Raw genomic sequence first — 14,017 nt, 5'->3', positions numbered from 1 at the left:
TTAACCTGATGATGGAGATATAATTAAAGTCAAAATAATGACTACATGTCTACTGCATTATTACTGATACAGGGTATCAGCAAAAGCAAGTGGACTTAACTGTTATTCACTCTTTAAATGATCAAGGTCACTTTTACCCAACAAAAAATCTAATGAAAAGAAAAAACATATTTTAAAATGAAATTAACTCGGTAATCAGTGTTTATATGTTATATACAGACTTAATTGAAGTTCAGTATTTCTAATAAAGTGAAGAAGTAGTTATACAAACCAGCTCTGATCTAATAAGAACTTGTGGTGACAATGGTGTCACAACCTGTTTCAGCTATCTGCAAAATTGCTTCTCAATCCATATATTCAAGTTTGACAACCCCAAGTGACATTCTATCCATACATATTTCAAAATGTTTGTAATATTTATTTTATTTTTCTAAATTTTGATGCATTTATTCCTCTGTTTTCTATTTTAAACATGTTTGGATTCTTAGGGGTTAAGCAATGATGTAACAGCATCTCACTTGATGCTAATGGAGCTACAAGGTTAAAACCCTACATTCTTTTAGAGCATTTTCCCTGGATCACTGCTCAGTGACCCAGAGACAGCTGTGAACTATGACCCAGACAGTTAATTTATGCTGATGCATGATAAAAAAGGATCAGCAGCAGGACCAGACGGCATCTCAGGCCGTATTCTCAGAGCCTGTGCAGACCAGCTAGCACCTGTGTTCACAGAGACATTCAACATTTCTTTATCTCAGTCGGTGATCCCTACATGCTTTAGAGTCCATCATCGTTCCTGTCCCAAAGAAACCACATCCTGCTTCTCTCAATGACTATCTCCCTGTAGCCCTCATCTAAGTAGTGATGAAGTGCTTTGAGCGCCTGGTCAGAGACTTCATCATTTCTTCACTACCGGACACACTGGACCCTCTACAGTTTGCATATCATCAGAACCGCTCCACAGCCAATGCAATCTCTCATCTTCTCCACAACTCACTCACTTGGACACTAGGAAAGGGAATTATGTTAAAATGTTCTTCATCGACTACAGCTCTGCATTTAATACCATATGTTACGGCCGCCGCCGTTTTGGAGCCCTGTGTGCTGCACTCCGTTTTCCTGTGCAGAAGTGCAGCACCTTGAACAGCTGCTCCTTGGGAAGCCGTCTTTACTTCAGGACCATGGACAGCGCCAGAGCAGCAGTCACATCCAGCTGGGACTTTTCAACTCATCAGCTGACCCTTCAAAAGCAGCCAGCTGAAGCTCATCAGGGGACAGAAATGTTTGTAGGTTGCAACAGCAACGTGTGTTCTCTCCCCTTGGTGGTTATCTCATCTTGTGGTTTAAACCAAGTTGTTTTGCTTACTTCTTGTGAAGAACTAACCTTAGGAAATTTTGAGTTTGGGATATTCTTAGTTGACTGGTAATTTTTGGTTTGGTGAGTCTTTCAGACCATCTTTGGCAAATTACCAGGTGGGGGGTTTTCCCCTTTTGGAGTCTCTGTTTCCCGTTTAAATATAACTGAGCTATTTAGTATTTTTTGGTGTTTAGACAATTTTTGTTACTTTAGTATTCTTAGTTTGGCTTGTCTTAGACAAACCTTTGTTTAACTACTTGGTGGGGGTTTTGACCATTATCTTAAGTTCCAGTCCGTTTACTAAAGGAGATTTATTTTAGGAATTATAGTGGTTGGTCCACTGGACATTTTCAGTTAATTAATTAATTTTAACTTGATTAATTTCTTGGTAAGGGTTTTGGCCCCTTCTTTTGGTTTCCTTTCTTTTTAATAAAACCTTTGTAAAGACAAGGACACTTTGAGTTTGGTTTTCGCTTGGTGGAGCATTTTTCTCCTCCGTTAGGGTTACTTTGCGTTAAACTTGTCCTTTTTATGTTTATTCCCCTCTCCTTCCTAGCAGAGCCCACAGAGGGGTGTAACACCATAATTCCCTCCACACTCACCACCAAGCTGGAGCACCTGGGACTCAGCTCATCTATGTGTCAGTGGATCTCAAATTTTCTGACTGGTAGACTACAGGCAGTGAGGATGGGTAGACATGTCTCAGCCTCACTCACTCTCAGCACTGGAGCTCCCAAGGGTTGTGTTCTGAGCCCCGTGCTGTGCTCTTTGTACACCCACGACTGCATGGCCACTACCGACTCCACTGCCATCATCAAGTTTGCTGACGACACTGTCGTGGAGGGCCTGATCACCAACAACGATGAGTCGGCCTACCTAGAGGAGATTGGAAATCTGGAGAACTGGTGGCAGAAGAACAATCTCCTCCTAAACTTCAGCAAGACAAAGGAGCTGATTATGGACTTTATTACAAAGCAGGAGAGGAACTACCAGACCACCGTCATCAACAGAAGCCCAGTGGAGAGAGTGGACAGCTTCCGATACCTCAGTGTTCACATCACGCAGGACCTGTCATGGTCCTGTCACATCAACACTATGGTGAAAAAGGCCCGACAGCGTCTCTACCATCTCAGATGCTTCAAAGACTTCAGACTGCCCTCCAGGGGCTCAAGAATTTTTACTCCTGCACCATAGAGAGCATCCTGAAGGGAAACATCACAACCTGGGTTGGAAACAGCACCATGCAGGACAGATGAGCTCTACAGAGGGTGGTACGATCAGCTGAGCGCATCCTCTGCACCGAGCTCCCTGACCTGCACTTGATCTACAGCAAACGGTGCTCGACCAGAGCCAGGAAGATCACGAAGGACCCCAGCCATACCAACCATGGACTGTTCTCTCTCCTGCAGTCTGGGAAGCGATTCCGCTCCCTGAAGGCCAACACAGAGACTGAAAAGGATCTGCATTGTGGTGCAGTGGTTAGCACTGTTGCCTCGCAGCACGAAGGTTGCAGGTTCGAAACTCGGCTGCGGCCTTTCTGCGTGGAGTTGCGTGTTCTCCCCATGCATCCGTGGGTTTCCTCCGGGTACTCCGGTTTCCCCCCACAGATCACAACATGCCCTATAGGTTATAAATTGTAAGTCGCTTTGGATAACGGCATCTGCTAAATGAATAAACATAAACATAAACATCTTCTCGCAGATAAGGTCTCTCAATCACACCACCACACAGGTCTAATAATATCTTTTTAAAGTTCTAACACTGAAATTGACTGGACAATTATGAACACATTCATACACACTTGCACTATATATTTATATATTTGGACCATTGCCACTTTAATAAGCCGCTGTTCATGTATATTTTCACAACCACTGCCACTTTCAAATCTTATATATATATATACATTTTCTTTTTCTTTTTATTCTTCTATATTTTTTTATATTTTTATCATGCCCTTATTGTACAGTTTATTTTACAAGTTAAATTTGTTGTCTTTAGTATTTCTCCTTTTTTAAGGTCACTGGTGATATGTATGTGACAAATAAAATTTGAATTTAGAAAACTGAAGACAAGAGGCTTGTATCAAGAAGAAACAAAGAAAGAAAGAAACAAAGAAAACTATCTTTTATACAGGTGCCTCTCAAGATATAAATTTTGAGGCACTTCATGAGAACAACATTTTTAAAAATATTTTTTTTTATCATTGGAATTGACTCTCCTTCATTAGCGCCTTTTGAGAAGGCTGTGGTCACCAACCTGGGGGTGAAGTTGGATGTTGAGCTCACACTGGATACCCAGGTCAATGGAACAATCAGATTGTGCTATTTCCATCTCAGGAGAATAGCTAGGATTAAGCCGCTGCTATCACGTTAACATCTGGAAACTGTCATCCACGCCTTCATTACCACCAGACTGGACTACTGTAACTCACTTTATGCAGGCATCAAGCAGGCCTCCATAGCAAAACTACAGAAGGTCCAAAATGCGGCAGCGAGGTTACTGACTGGTACCAGGAGATCTGAACACATCACGCCTGTCTTGGCATCCCTACATTGGCTTCCATTCTCTTTTAGAATTTCGTTTAAAGTTCTGGTGTTTGTTTTTAAATGTTTAAATGAGTTGGCTCCGCATTATCTGGCAGATCTGATCCATCCTTATGTTCCCGCAAGGAACCTTCGGTCAGCACAACAAGGACTGTTGGTCGTTCCTAAACACAGACTACAATCTCGAGGGGGTTGTGCTTTCTCTGTGCTGGGGCCGAGGCTCTGGAATGAGCTACCTACAGGTGTTAAACAGGCCACCACGCTCGGCAAGTTTAAGAGCCAGCTGAAAACTCACTTTTACTCTTTAGCTTTTATTCATGAAGTGTCCGTTAACTGATGGCTCTGCACTTTTTGCTGCCCCACCTAGATTTTATCTGCATGTTTTTGTTGGTTTTTAAATGGTTCCATATGTTTTTTTATGCTTATTTCTGCTGTGCTGCGCTTTGCTTGGTCCTTGGGCCATGTGAAGATGCTATATAAATAAAGTTTTAGTTAGTTAGTTAGTAGTTAAAAATATTGTGATGTAAGAAAAGGACCAGATAAAATGAATAAGAAAAAGGGAAATCAGTGGTTCCCAGAAAAGGCAGAATTGGTAGAAAGAGCAGAATAAGGAGAGGGTGGTGATGATGGTCACACCAAAACTAGCTTCAACAGGTGAGTTTTCAGCTACGTTTTAAAGGAGACCACTGAGTCCACTGATCTCAGGCTCAGGGGGAGAGAGTGCTAGAGTCTGGGGGCCACAGCAGCAAATGATCTGCCACCTTTGGTCTTTAGCCTGGTGCTGCACAACCAGTAGGCTTTGATCACTGGACCTCAGGGACCTGCTGGGGGTGTAGGGACTAAGAAGATCACCAATGTAAGATGGTACCTGTCCATGTAAGGCCCTATAGACCAGAACCAGAATCTTGAAATGAACCCTGAAGTTGACTGGCAGCCAGTGAAGCTGGAGGAGAAGCGGGGTGATGCGGGTGTGTTTGGAGGACTTGGTCAGAAGCCGAGCACAGGCATTCTGAACCACCTGTAGACAGTTCAGGGAGGTTCTGCTCAGACACGTGAAAAGAGAGTTACAGTAGTATAAGCATGAGGAGATGAAGGTGTGGAGAACTGTCTCAAGTGCAGAGCGGGACAGAATGTGACTCAGCTTAGCAATGTTCCTGAGATGGAAGAAGGAGGAGCGAACAAGAGAACTGACATGAGAATCCAGGGTGAGATCTGGGTCAAAGGTCATGCCAAGATTCCTGATGGAAGGTTTGGTGTGGGAAGCAAGCTGACCAAGAGAGTCTCTGACTTTGGGAACTAGCTTGTCTGGGGCACAGATGAGGATCTCAGTCTTATCTTCATTCAGTTGTAGACATCTCATGGGGCCTATAATGAGATGTTCTGTTGGAATGGCATAAAGATTGTAGGAGATTCCTTTAACCATCTGGAAGCAGACGTTGCAGATTTGCAACATTAAAACCTACCTACCTGGTTACTCCACATATGTATTTCATGAGCATGTTTAAACTCAGAAGTACCCCTGAAGGACTTAGTAGTTCGTCCTTTTATCAAAACTTATTTTGAGCCTGAGGGGGTTAAAAGACCTCAGGATGTGCTGAAGAGGAAATAGAAAACAAACAGAACTTTGCAGGACACCATGGGTGAGGGAAACCTGACTGGGAGCTATCATTGATGTCAACTTCATCAAGAGCAGCTGTGAGTTACTTAGCCACAACCTTTTCCAAGATCTTGGAGATGAACAGAAGTTAAGAGATGGGTCTGAAGCTGCTATGGAGAGAGGGGTAAATATTGTTTTTTTAAGATCCGGGTGGATTACAGCATTCTTAAAGTAAGAAGGGGCCTGAACAGAAACCAGAGAAGCATTAATTACAGAGAACATGCTGGGACTGTTGGACTGAAAAGCATGCAGAGATGTCTGCTCTCACAGAAAAAGTGACATTTTGGGACAACCAGGACAAAAGTGGTACAAGTCAACCTTACAACAGTTTAATATTTATGACTTCATATATCATGCACAGATGTTTTTCTTTGCTGCCCTTAGATTTGGTTGTCTAAAATGTCTCAATTCCTTCATTTTTATGACTAAATGAGCTGACTTAACAGACAGAAGATATATCTACAGATTAAAAATTTAAAAATTAAACTCAGGATATTATAACAATGAAATAAAAACATTTTTAGCATTCAAGCACGGAGGTTTTTGCCACACAACAAAACAGTTGTTGATTTCATAGCTTCTGTGTTCCGGAAGATTGATGTACATCAGCCAAGGCATGTCTGAGCATCAATATTTTATCTGGACTTTTACAGCTTTTGGGTGGTTTCTGGAGATTACTTTAGTGGATTAAACTATGCTGGACTCTGTTTAAGGGATTCAGCTGTATTTTATATGATCCTCTACATGTACAAGAGGAACAAACTAAGGATTTAATACCCGGTCTGTAACTGGGTAAATACAACTTTAAACCAAATGTAACATCTGACATATTATAGCTTTAAAGAAAAGGAAAACTAAGATGAAGCCAAAAATGAGTAGGCAGTGTAAACATGGAAACATACTAGTATCTCTCTAGAGAAAAAATTCTATATTCGCCAAAAACAACCAGGAGTTGATTAAAAATCTTGATAAAAATCCAATCTTGATAAAACTGCTTTAGAAGACATTTTATTATGTATTTGGCCAATTGAAAAAAAATTCTTTCCCATATCTGTTCTGTGCTAAATATTATGATAGTTATTTCCAAAATGAATGAAAAAATAAATCTGAGACACAAATGCATAATCACAGTGTTTTTACAGGCCTAGATGGAATGCCAACCATAAAATGCATTTTATGTCTTTTATTACATTTTCTTTATCCACTTGATCCTGTGCGAGGCCACAGTGAGCTGGTGCCTCTCTCCAGTGGCCTCCAGGCCAGAGTTTTAGAATAAAAACTTCTTACATTGAAAAAAGATGGAGTTACATGCTCAAATTGACATGATTTTGCAGAACACTGTAAACATCCCTAGTCTACGACCACATTGAAGTGTGTGTGAGGATCTTCTCCTGCAGCCCCTTGTGTCTCTTGTGTCCAGTCTCCCCTCATTAAGTGTTAATTTCATTCACCTGCTCCTCGTTACCCTATCCACCTTTTCCCCTGATTATCCTAGCGTATTTAAACCCTCTGCTACCCTCAGCTTCACTGGCTGCCAGTCAACGTCAGGGTTCATTTCAACCACCATCATACACTGGTGATCCCTACACCCCCAGCAGGTCCATGAGGTCCAGTGACCAAATCTTACTGGTTGTGCAGTGAACCAGGCTGAAGACCAAAGGTTACAATTCCACCTTTCCCACTCGCTCCTGTTGACACAGCCGCTCTCCTCTCTCCCGCAGATGTGCTCATCCCAGCATAATGTTTTAATGCCGTAGAACACCGCACTACTTTTTACACTTGTCCCACCCTTTTTTCTCTTGTTTAAACACTCTCAAAGTTCACACATTTAGATGCAGAACACAATGTGCTGTAAAAAAACAAACAAAAAAAAAAAAACATGCAAAATTACACAAATAAATTCTACGAAACTGCGTGGCCGCAAACGTTAAACCGCGCTATAGTGGGGACCACTGTAGTTCTTCTGCATTGCCAATCTTAACTGATCAAAGCAACAACAATGTGGGAACTACATAACAGCTGATGCAATGATTAACATAAATTGAAAATAAAATCAGTGAATGAATCAGTGAACAAACATGCCCATCAGACAAAGACATTTGAAGCAATTTCTCATAGAAATTTGCTTTGATGCAGTGCTAACATTAGCGTGTGTATGAACAGGGATAGACTGTTTCTGCTGTATTTATTCATGGCCTTATTACCAGTGCTAATAATGTTTATCTGCTTTTGAGAAAGAAAAAATCCACTCTGCTGTTGCTTGTGTAATGTTACTGTTGTGTTAAGTTGTAACATCCTTCATGTACCACAAGAGGGAGCTGCAGCCCTGGATTAGTAAATCCACAAAAAGTCCGAAAGGCATGCTTCTCAGTACCGAAGAGACATTCTGACAAAGAATAACTGGCAGTTAATGGAAAAGTTTAGATGCCTGAAAAGCAAAAACAAAAGCCTATTTTCTCTGTGTGGCAGATCGAATACCTGATATTGCTTTTTAATAAATATTTACCAGAGTGTAATGTGTTTATTTCATCTGTGGAACTCTATTAACTTTATCAAGTTGTAAGACTTGGAGCTGCTTTTCAAGCTTTTTTCCCCATTATGCACTTAGGCAGAAGTACATCCCTTCCAAGGCCCAGTGCAAGTAGTTAAGAGCAAAAGGAATGGATTTTGACAGTTGCCCTAAATCTACCTTTTGCCCTTGAAATTACAAAGGCATCTGCAAACAAGAGCTGTGCAATAGCTGATACACTTTGTAAATGGGATCTCGTGTGTTTCTAACCAAACAATGTGTCGTTGTGAGCTGAAGCTCAGGGTTTAAGATGAAAAAACATTTTCAACAACTGAAGTCCAAATTGGGAATGAGCTTCTGTCCAAGGTTTAGGAGTTTGATAGTTGGACTGGAGTATAAGATGAAGGGATGCTGTAATGATCTGTTGTGTTAAAGAGAAAGCCAAACGTCCAAACCTTTCCTGTGGTTGGGAGTTGTGGTTAATGACTAGAAATCAGTTACTTCAAAACTGTAATGTGTTATTTATTACTTGTTACTGCCATTTCAAAGTAATTAGTTACAATACAATATTACTGTTTTTTTAAATATAAGGCATTACACTACTATTGCATTACTTTTAAGTTACTCTAACCAAAATAAATGCAAATATGGATTCAGCTATCTAAATGGATTTTTATGCCCTGCTTTTATACACTTTAAACTTATTGTCTTTATAAAATTTATCAATATTAAATTATAAATACTGATTTAACCCCCACCTGCTTAAAGGTAATGTTTATTTCCCACAGAATTGCAGTGCGGCGTTTTATCAAGAGCCCACAGAATTTATAATTCTGCATTTGAGCATCAACAGAGATTTTACTGCATTCTCATTTAGGCTCTGTCCTGTCTGCCTCCACAGCAGCATTCAAATACACAGTATCAAGATGTGACATAGGGCCTAACCTATTATTCTGCTGGTTAAAAACAGCAGGTGTGTGTACCTGTAAAACAATCTTGACACACTCTGGCATTAAAAATGGTAAATGGCCTGCATTTGATAGAGCGCCTTCTAGAGTCCTGGAAACCCCCAAGGTGCTTTACAACACAATCAGTGATTCACACATTCACACACTGGTGGGGATGAGCTACGATGTAGCCACAGCTGCCCTGGGGCGCACTGACAGAGGCGAGGCTGCCGAGCACTGGTGCCATCGGTCCCTCCGACCACCACCAGCAGGCAACGTGGGTTAAGTGTCTTGCCCAAGGACACAACGACAGCGACAGACTGAGCGGGGCTCGGACCTGCAACCTTCCAATTACGGGGCGAGCACTTAACTCCTGCGCCACCGTCGCCCTGTAAAATATTAGCCTCAAATGTGTTCAAATAGAATAGAATAGAATAGAATAGAATAGAATAGAATAGACTTCATTGATCCTACAGTGGGGAAATTCACTTGATAATGATGTGGCAATAACAGTAATTTAGTTAATCTTCCCCAAAACTTTTTCTGGAAGCACACAGATTACTATATCAATCACACATGTTACTATAAGAAAAATTTGTATCATCACTCATATTTCTAACAGTTCACTTCTTTAAAATGTAGCAGAGTGATGCACGTTCCCGTGAGGGGGCATGCAAATCTTGGCAGGTTCTTTTCGGTGGCCTTGAAATCTAGACAGTCAGTAGCTGAACGATTTTGCTCTGCATGTTCTGTATAGTCACATATATAGGGATCTTTTTGGCACAACATTGGGATTAAATGCATTGTAACCATCACACACACACACACACACACACACACACACACACACACACACACACACACACACACACACACACACACACACACACACACACACACACACACACACACACACACACATGCCTGCTCATTTCTGTCTGCTCTTCTCTTTTGACACCAAAACGGTGGTTCCCACCACCACCATTCTGCCTCGGAGATAGTTGCTAGTGCTAGTTCTGACGCTCATGCTACCTCTCAGTCAAACCCAGTTATCCATCATTTCAAGCATTTAATTACACCTAAATGCAAGAGTTACAAAAATCCACCCCCGTCAGAGTTGTCATCAATGTAAACTAGATCTATTCAACCTAAAATGAGTTTTTGTATCAAGCTGTAAACATGTTTATTTCTGCTGTGAAATTGACATTTTTAACATGGGGGTCAGTTAGAATTTGCTCACTTCTGGTGCCAGCCCCTAGCGGACGGGGATGGAACTGCATTTGTTGGCACTTCCGTGTTGGGAACATTTCTAGGTGTAAAATGTTACCTTTTTTGTTGTAACATGTTACTTCCAACATTGCTAGAAATATGCAAACAGCTTAAATGACCTTTCTCTGAGAGAGGCTGGACCAACCCTGAGGGGTTGGTTGAGAAATTCCATGATTTGGCAGTACAGCTCACAGGAGAGTTAAGAAAGAAAGAAAGAACATGATCTTTTACATAGCGCCTCACAATATCAAAGTCATGAGGCGCTTCACATAAAAAAAACAATGAAATTATAAAAAAGATTTCCAAAAATATTGAAAAATGTGTTTAAATGAGAAAAGATATATAAAATGCAATTAAAAAAGGGAGAAATTAAATGAATAGGGAAGAGGGAAATCAGTATATCACAGGAAAGACGGAATAAGTAGAAAGGGCAGAATAAAGAGACGGTGATGAAGGTCATGCAAAGCCAGCTTGAACAGGTGAATTTTCAGCTGCTTTTTAAAGGAGACCACTGAGTCCACTGATCTCAGGCTCAGAGGGAGAGAGTTCCAGAGTCTGGGGGCCACAGCAGCAAATAGTCTGTCACCTTTGGTGTTTAGCCTGGTGCGTTGCACAACCAGTAGGCTTTGGTCACTGGACCTCAGGGACCTGCTGGGGGTGTAGGGACTAAGAAGATCACCAATGAAAGATGTTGCTTGTCCATGTAAGGCCCTAAAGACCAGAACCAGGATCTTGAAATGAACCCTGAAGTTGACTGGCAGCCAGTGAAGCTGGAGGAGAAGCGGGGTGAAGTGGGTGTGTTTGGAGGATTTGGTCAGAATCTGAACCACCTGTAGACAGTTCAGGGAGGTAACCTCAGGGCAGTTGATGAGGCAGAGGGAGGCCTGGGGGACTTGGTTTAAGCAACTCGACCCCTGATTATAGCAGGAGATAGATGGATCAAAAGATAGCAGCTATATACAGAGATAGTAATGACAGGATATCATTGGCTGTAGAGTTTAGTGAAAGAAAAAAAAAGTTGCTTCGTTTTTTTCCTAAGGCATGCTTTCAGCATAACAAGATTCACTCGCCTGCTGTAACACAACTCTCTGCTGAAGTACATGAGGAGTCAGATATTTACACTCAGAAAATCAAAAAGCAACTCAAGACACATTCATTAAAGATGCACAGTTACAGCGTGACTCATTTTGTCTGACAAACATTATTCCCAAATAGCTGACTCCAAACAAAACATATAGCTTTGGTAGAAATCCATGAACCAGATTGTTGTGGTTAAAGTTTAATCTTCACTCCCTGCTAACAGAAAGGTGTGCTCGTGGGGACTATTAATATTTTAGACTTTTGTGTGTTCGTGTTATGGAGCTTTAAAATGCTGTGATGTGCTGATGATTTTAAACATGTTGCACAGTAAATGGAAGGGTTTGTGTCGACACCTTTTGCTTAAAAACAAACTTAACCTGCAGATTCAAAGTTTGCATGCTGGTTGTTCCGAGCATCTTGGTAAACTTGCCCCAGTTCTGCAGAGTTCCAGCTGTCTCAGTTGCATCTGTCATTTCATGTGATGTCAGACAGACTTTATGATGACAGGACCCAGTCTCGGTTGGCCAGACCATGTGTTGCAGGCTCTCTTGTTGCTCAAGAGAGTTCTCACTATTTAAACCTTCACAGACTTCGCCACTCGGAAAAATATGCATGGATTCACATGTGAGGATCTCAACTGACAGCTGCCACATTCCATCCAAACAGAATGGAGAAATTGTGCAAAAATCAAAAAAGGAAGAAAAATCTAAGTTTTCTACTTTAAAACAATCCTTATTTCTCCACATTTCTGTTGGAAAATAATCAACATGGGTGTTCTGCGTTCCTGCAGATGCTTTCATTTAAGCACATCTTCTGTAATTCTCAATGACTCATCCAACGCCTCACTCCCCTCCAAAAAGAAGAAAACCAGTTTCCAAACCTAAAATGCTCCTCGCAGGTGTCTTTGTTTCTTAAACTTCCATTAGTGGCTTTTATTGATCCATTGGGAATTAAGCCGACACTTTGGATGGGATGTAATTACCTGAAGTAAAATTGTGAAATTAAATAGTAAAAAGTATTATGGGAGGAGAAAGTCACCCCCAATTAGAGTTGTATTTATGAGGTCGGAGGCTGTTCAATAAATCAATGTTTTTATGAGTGTGAATAACTCATTGCAAAGGCAACACAAGGGAACCAACAGTCTGATATTTCTGTAAGGTGGCGAAACTGTGCAGGTACAGCAAACCCTCTGAGTCAGTGTTCATTAAATATTTCTACAGCCAATAATGTGAGACACATATTTTTGTTGGGTTTCTATGTTTTCTTCAGATGCTGGATCATTAAATCTTTACGTAAAATCGAATTCTGTACTCGTTGACTTAATGAAACTCAGTTCAGTCCTGTTATGATGCCAAATAACGCATTTTAAAATGATTAAGTATTATAGAGATGTTGTAAACACTTTTTCCAATGAAATACTTCCCTTAGACAGTATTCTAGCTGCAAGTTAAAGGACAGGGAGTTTGGCAACAGCAGGAAAAAAATAATCAAATTGGAATAGACTATTTTATAATATAATGAATGTCATATAAAGCCATTTTGTTGATTAATTATAATATGATGCTTAAACATTGGAGCAGTCTCACTGTGTTAAAGATAAATAAGTCATAAATAAGTGGCTTATAAAGTGTTTGGCAGGTTTTCAGTGATTAATTAAGACTCTTGGAGCGAGATGAGACGATCAGCATAGCTAAATCAGGGGTCCAAGTTGGGGTCGCTGGGGCCACATGCGACACTTCAGCCCTTATGACATGGTTCCTTGTTACATTGAGTGATGTTTTTATTGAAACTGACAAAACATATGTAACACTTGCATGAAATGAATGCAGCTCCATGAAACACAAATAAGGTTCACCTTCCTTCATCAACTAGATTTTTACCCCATCCCCCTTTCCAAAAAAAAAAAATAAAATAAACTTCCCATAATTTTATTACCAGAATGAGTTAAACTGTCTCAAGTTTTTGTCTTAAAAATATTCCAATTGTAGTTTGACTTTAGGGCTAGGATGGTTTAAACAGGTGCTTGAAATTCTTAAATTGTAACATAGACCCAATGAAAGTTATTGTTTACATCCGGGTAACTGCACTAAGCACACAAGCTGGACGACAAGAACCCCATCTCCAGCATTGTCCACAGCTGTATCTCTGCAATTTAAGCTGGCAAATAATCACTAGATATTACTACATTTGATCATCTGACACATCTTTGTGAAGATGAGCAGAAAAAGAAAATCTCAAAGCTTTAGCACAAAGCTTTCAGATACATTTGAATTAGCTAGCTAGCTAGCTGTGAGGACGACAATCCTCAAAATCAACCATCTGGACTTCTCATGGGGGATCTCTTCTGTTTTGCGGCTTAATGCTAATAAAACCATCGTGACACTGTTTGTCTTTGGAGATTAATGATGCTTTGTTTTTTTTTCTGACAAACAACAAACACAAACAAACAACATTAGAGGCTGCCTGCTCCTATTACACAACATGTTTTGTGTAATTAGTTACACAGGTCACACGCAAAACTACACACCACACCGGCATTGTCACTTTTACACGCATTTATCTCTCAAGACTAATCTGCCAACAACTTCTACCTGCTGCTGCCTCCGCTAAGTCGGTTGGTTCTCACCTGAGTCCTTGTCCACCGCGGTCATG

At 40.7% G+C, this 14,017-nt stretch overlaps 1 protein-coding gene across 3 annotated transcripts in view; it reads right to left on the bottom strand.

Annotated features, from left to right (window-relative positions):
• Nucleotides 1-14,017, bottom strand: part of lrrtm4l1 (leucine rich repeat transmembrane neuronal 4 like 1) — a 120,806-nt gene that overhangs the window by 12,593 nt on the left and 94,196 nt on the right. The window lies entirely within an intron of this gene.

Source organism: Nothobranchius furzeri, chromosome 6, assembly GCF_043380555.1.
Source record: "Nothobranchius furzeri strain GRZ-AD chromosome 6, NfurGRZ-RIMD1, whole genome shotgun sequence".
NCBI lineage: Eukaryota > Metazoa > Chordata > Actinopteri > Cyprinodontiformes > Nothobranchiidae > Nothobranchius > Nothobranchius furzeri.
This window is presented reverse-complemented; position numbering and strand designations above follow the sequence as displayed.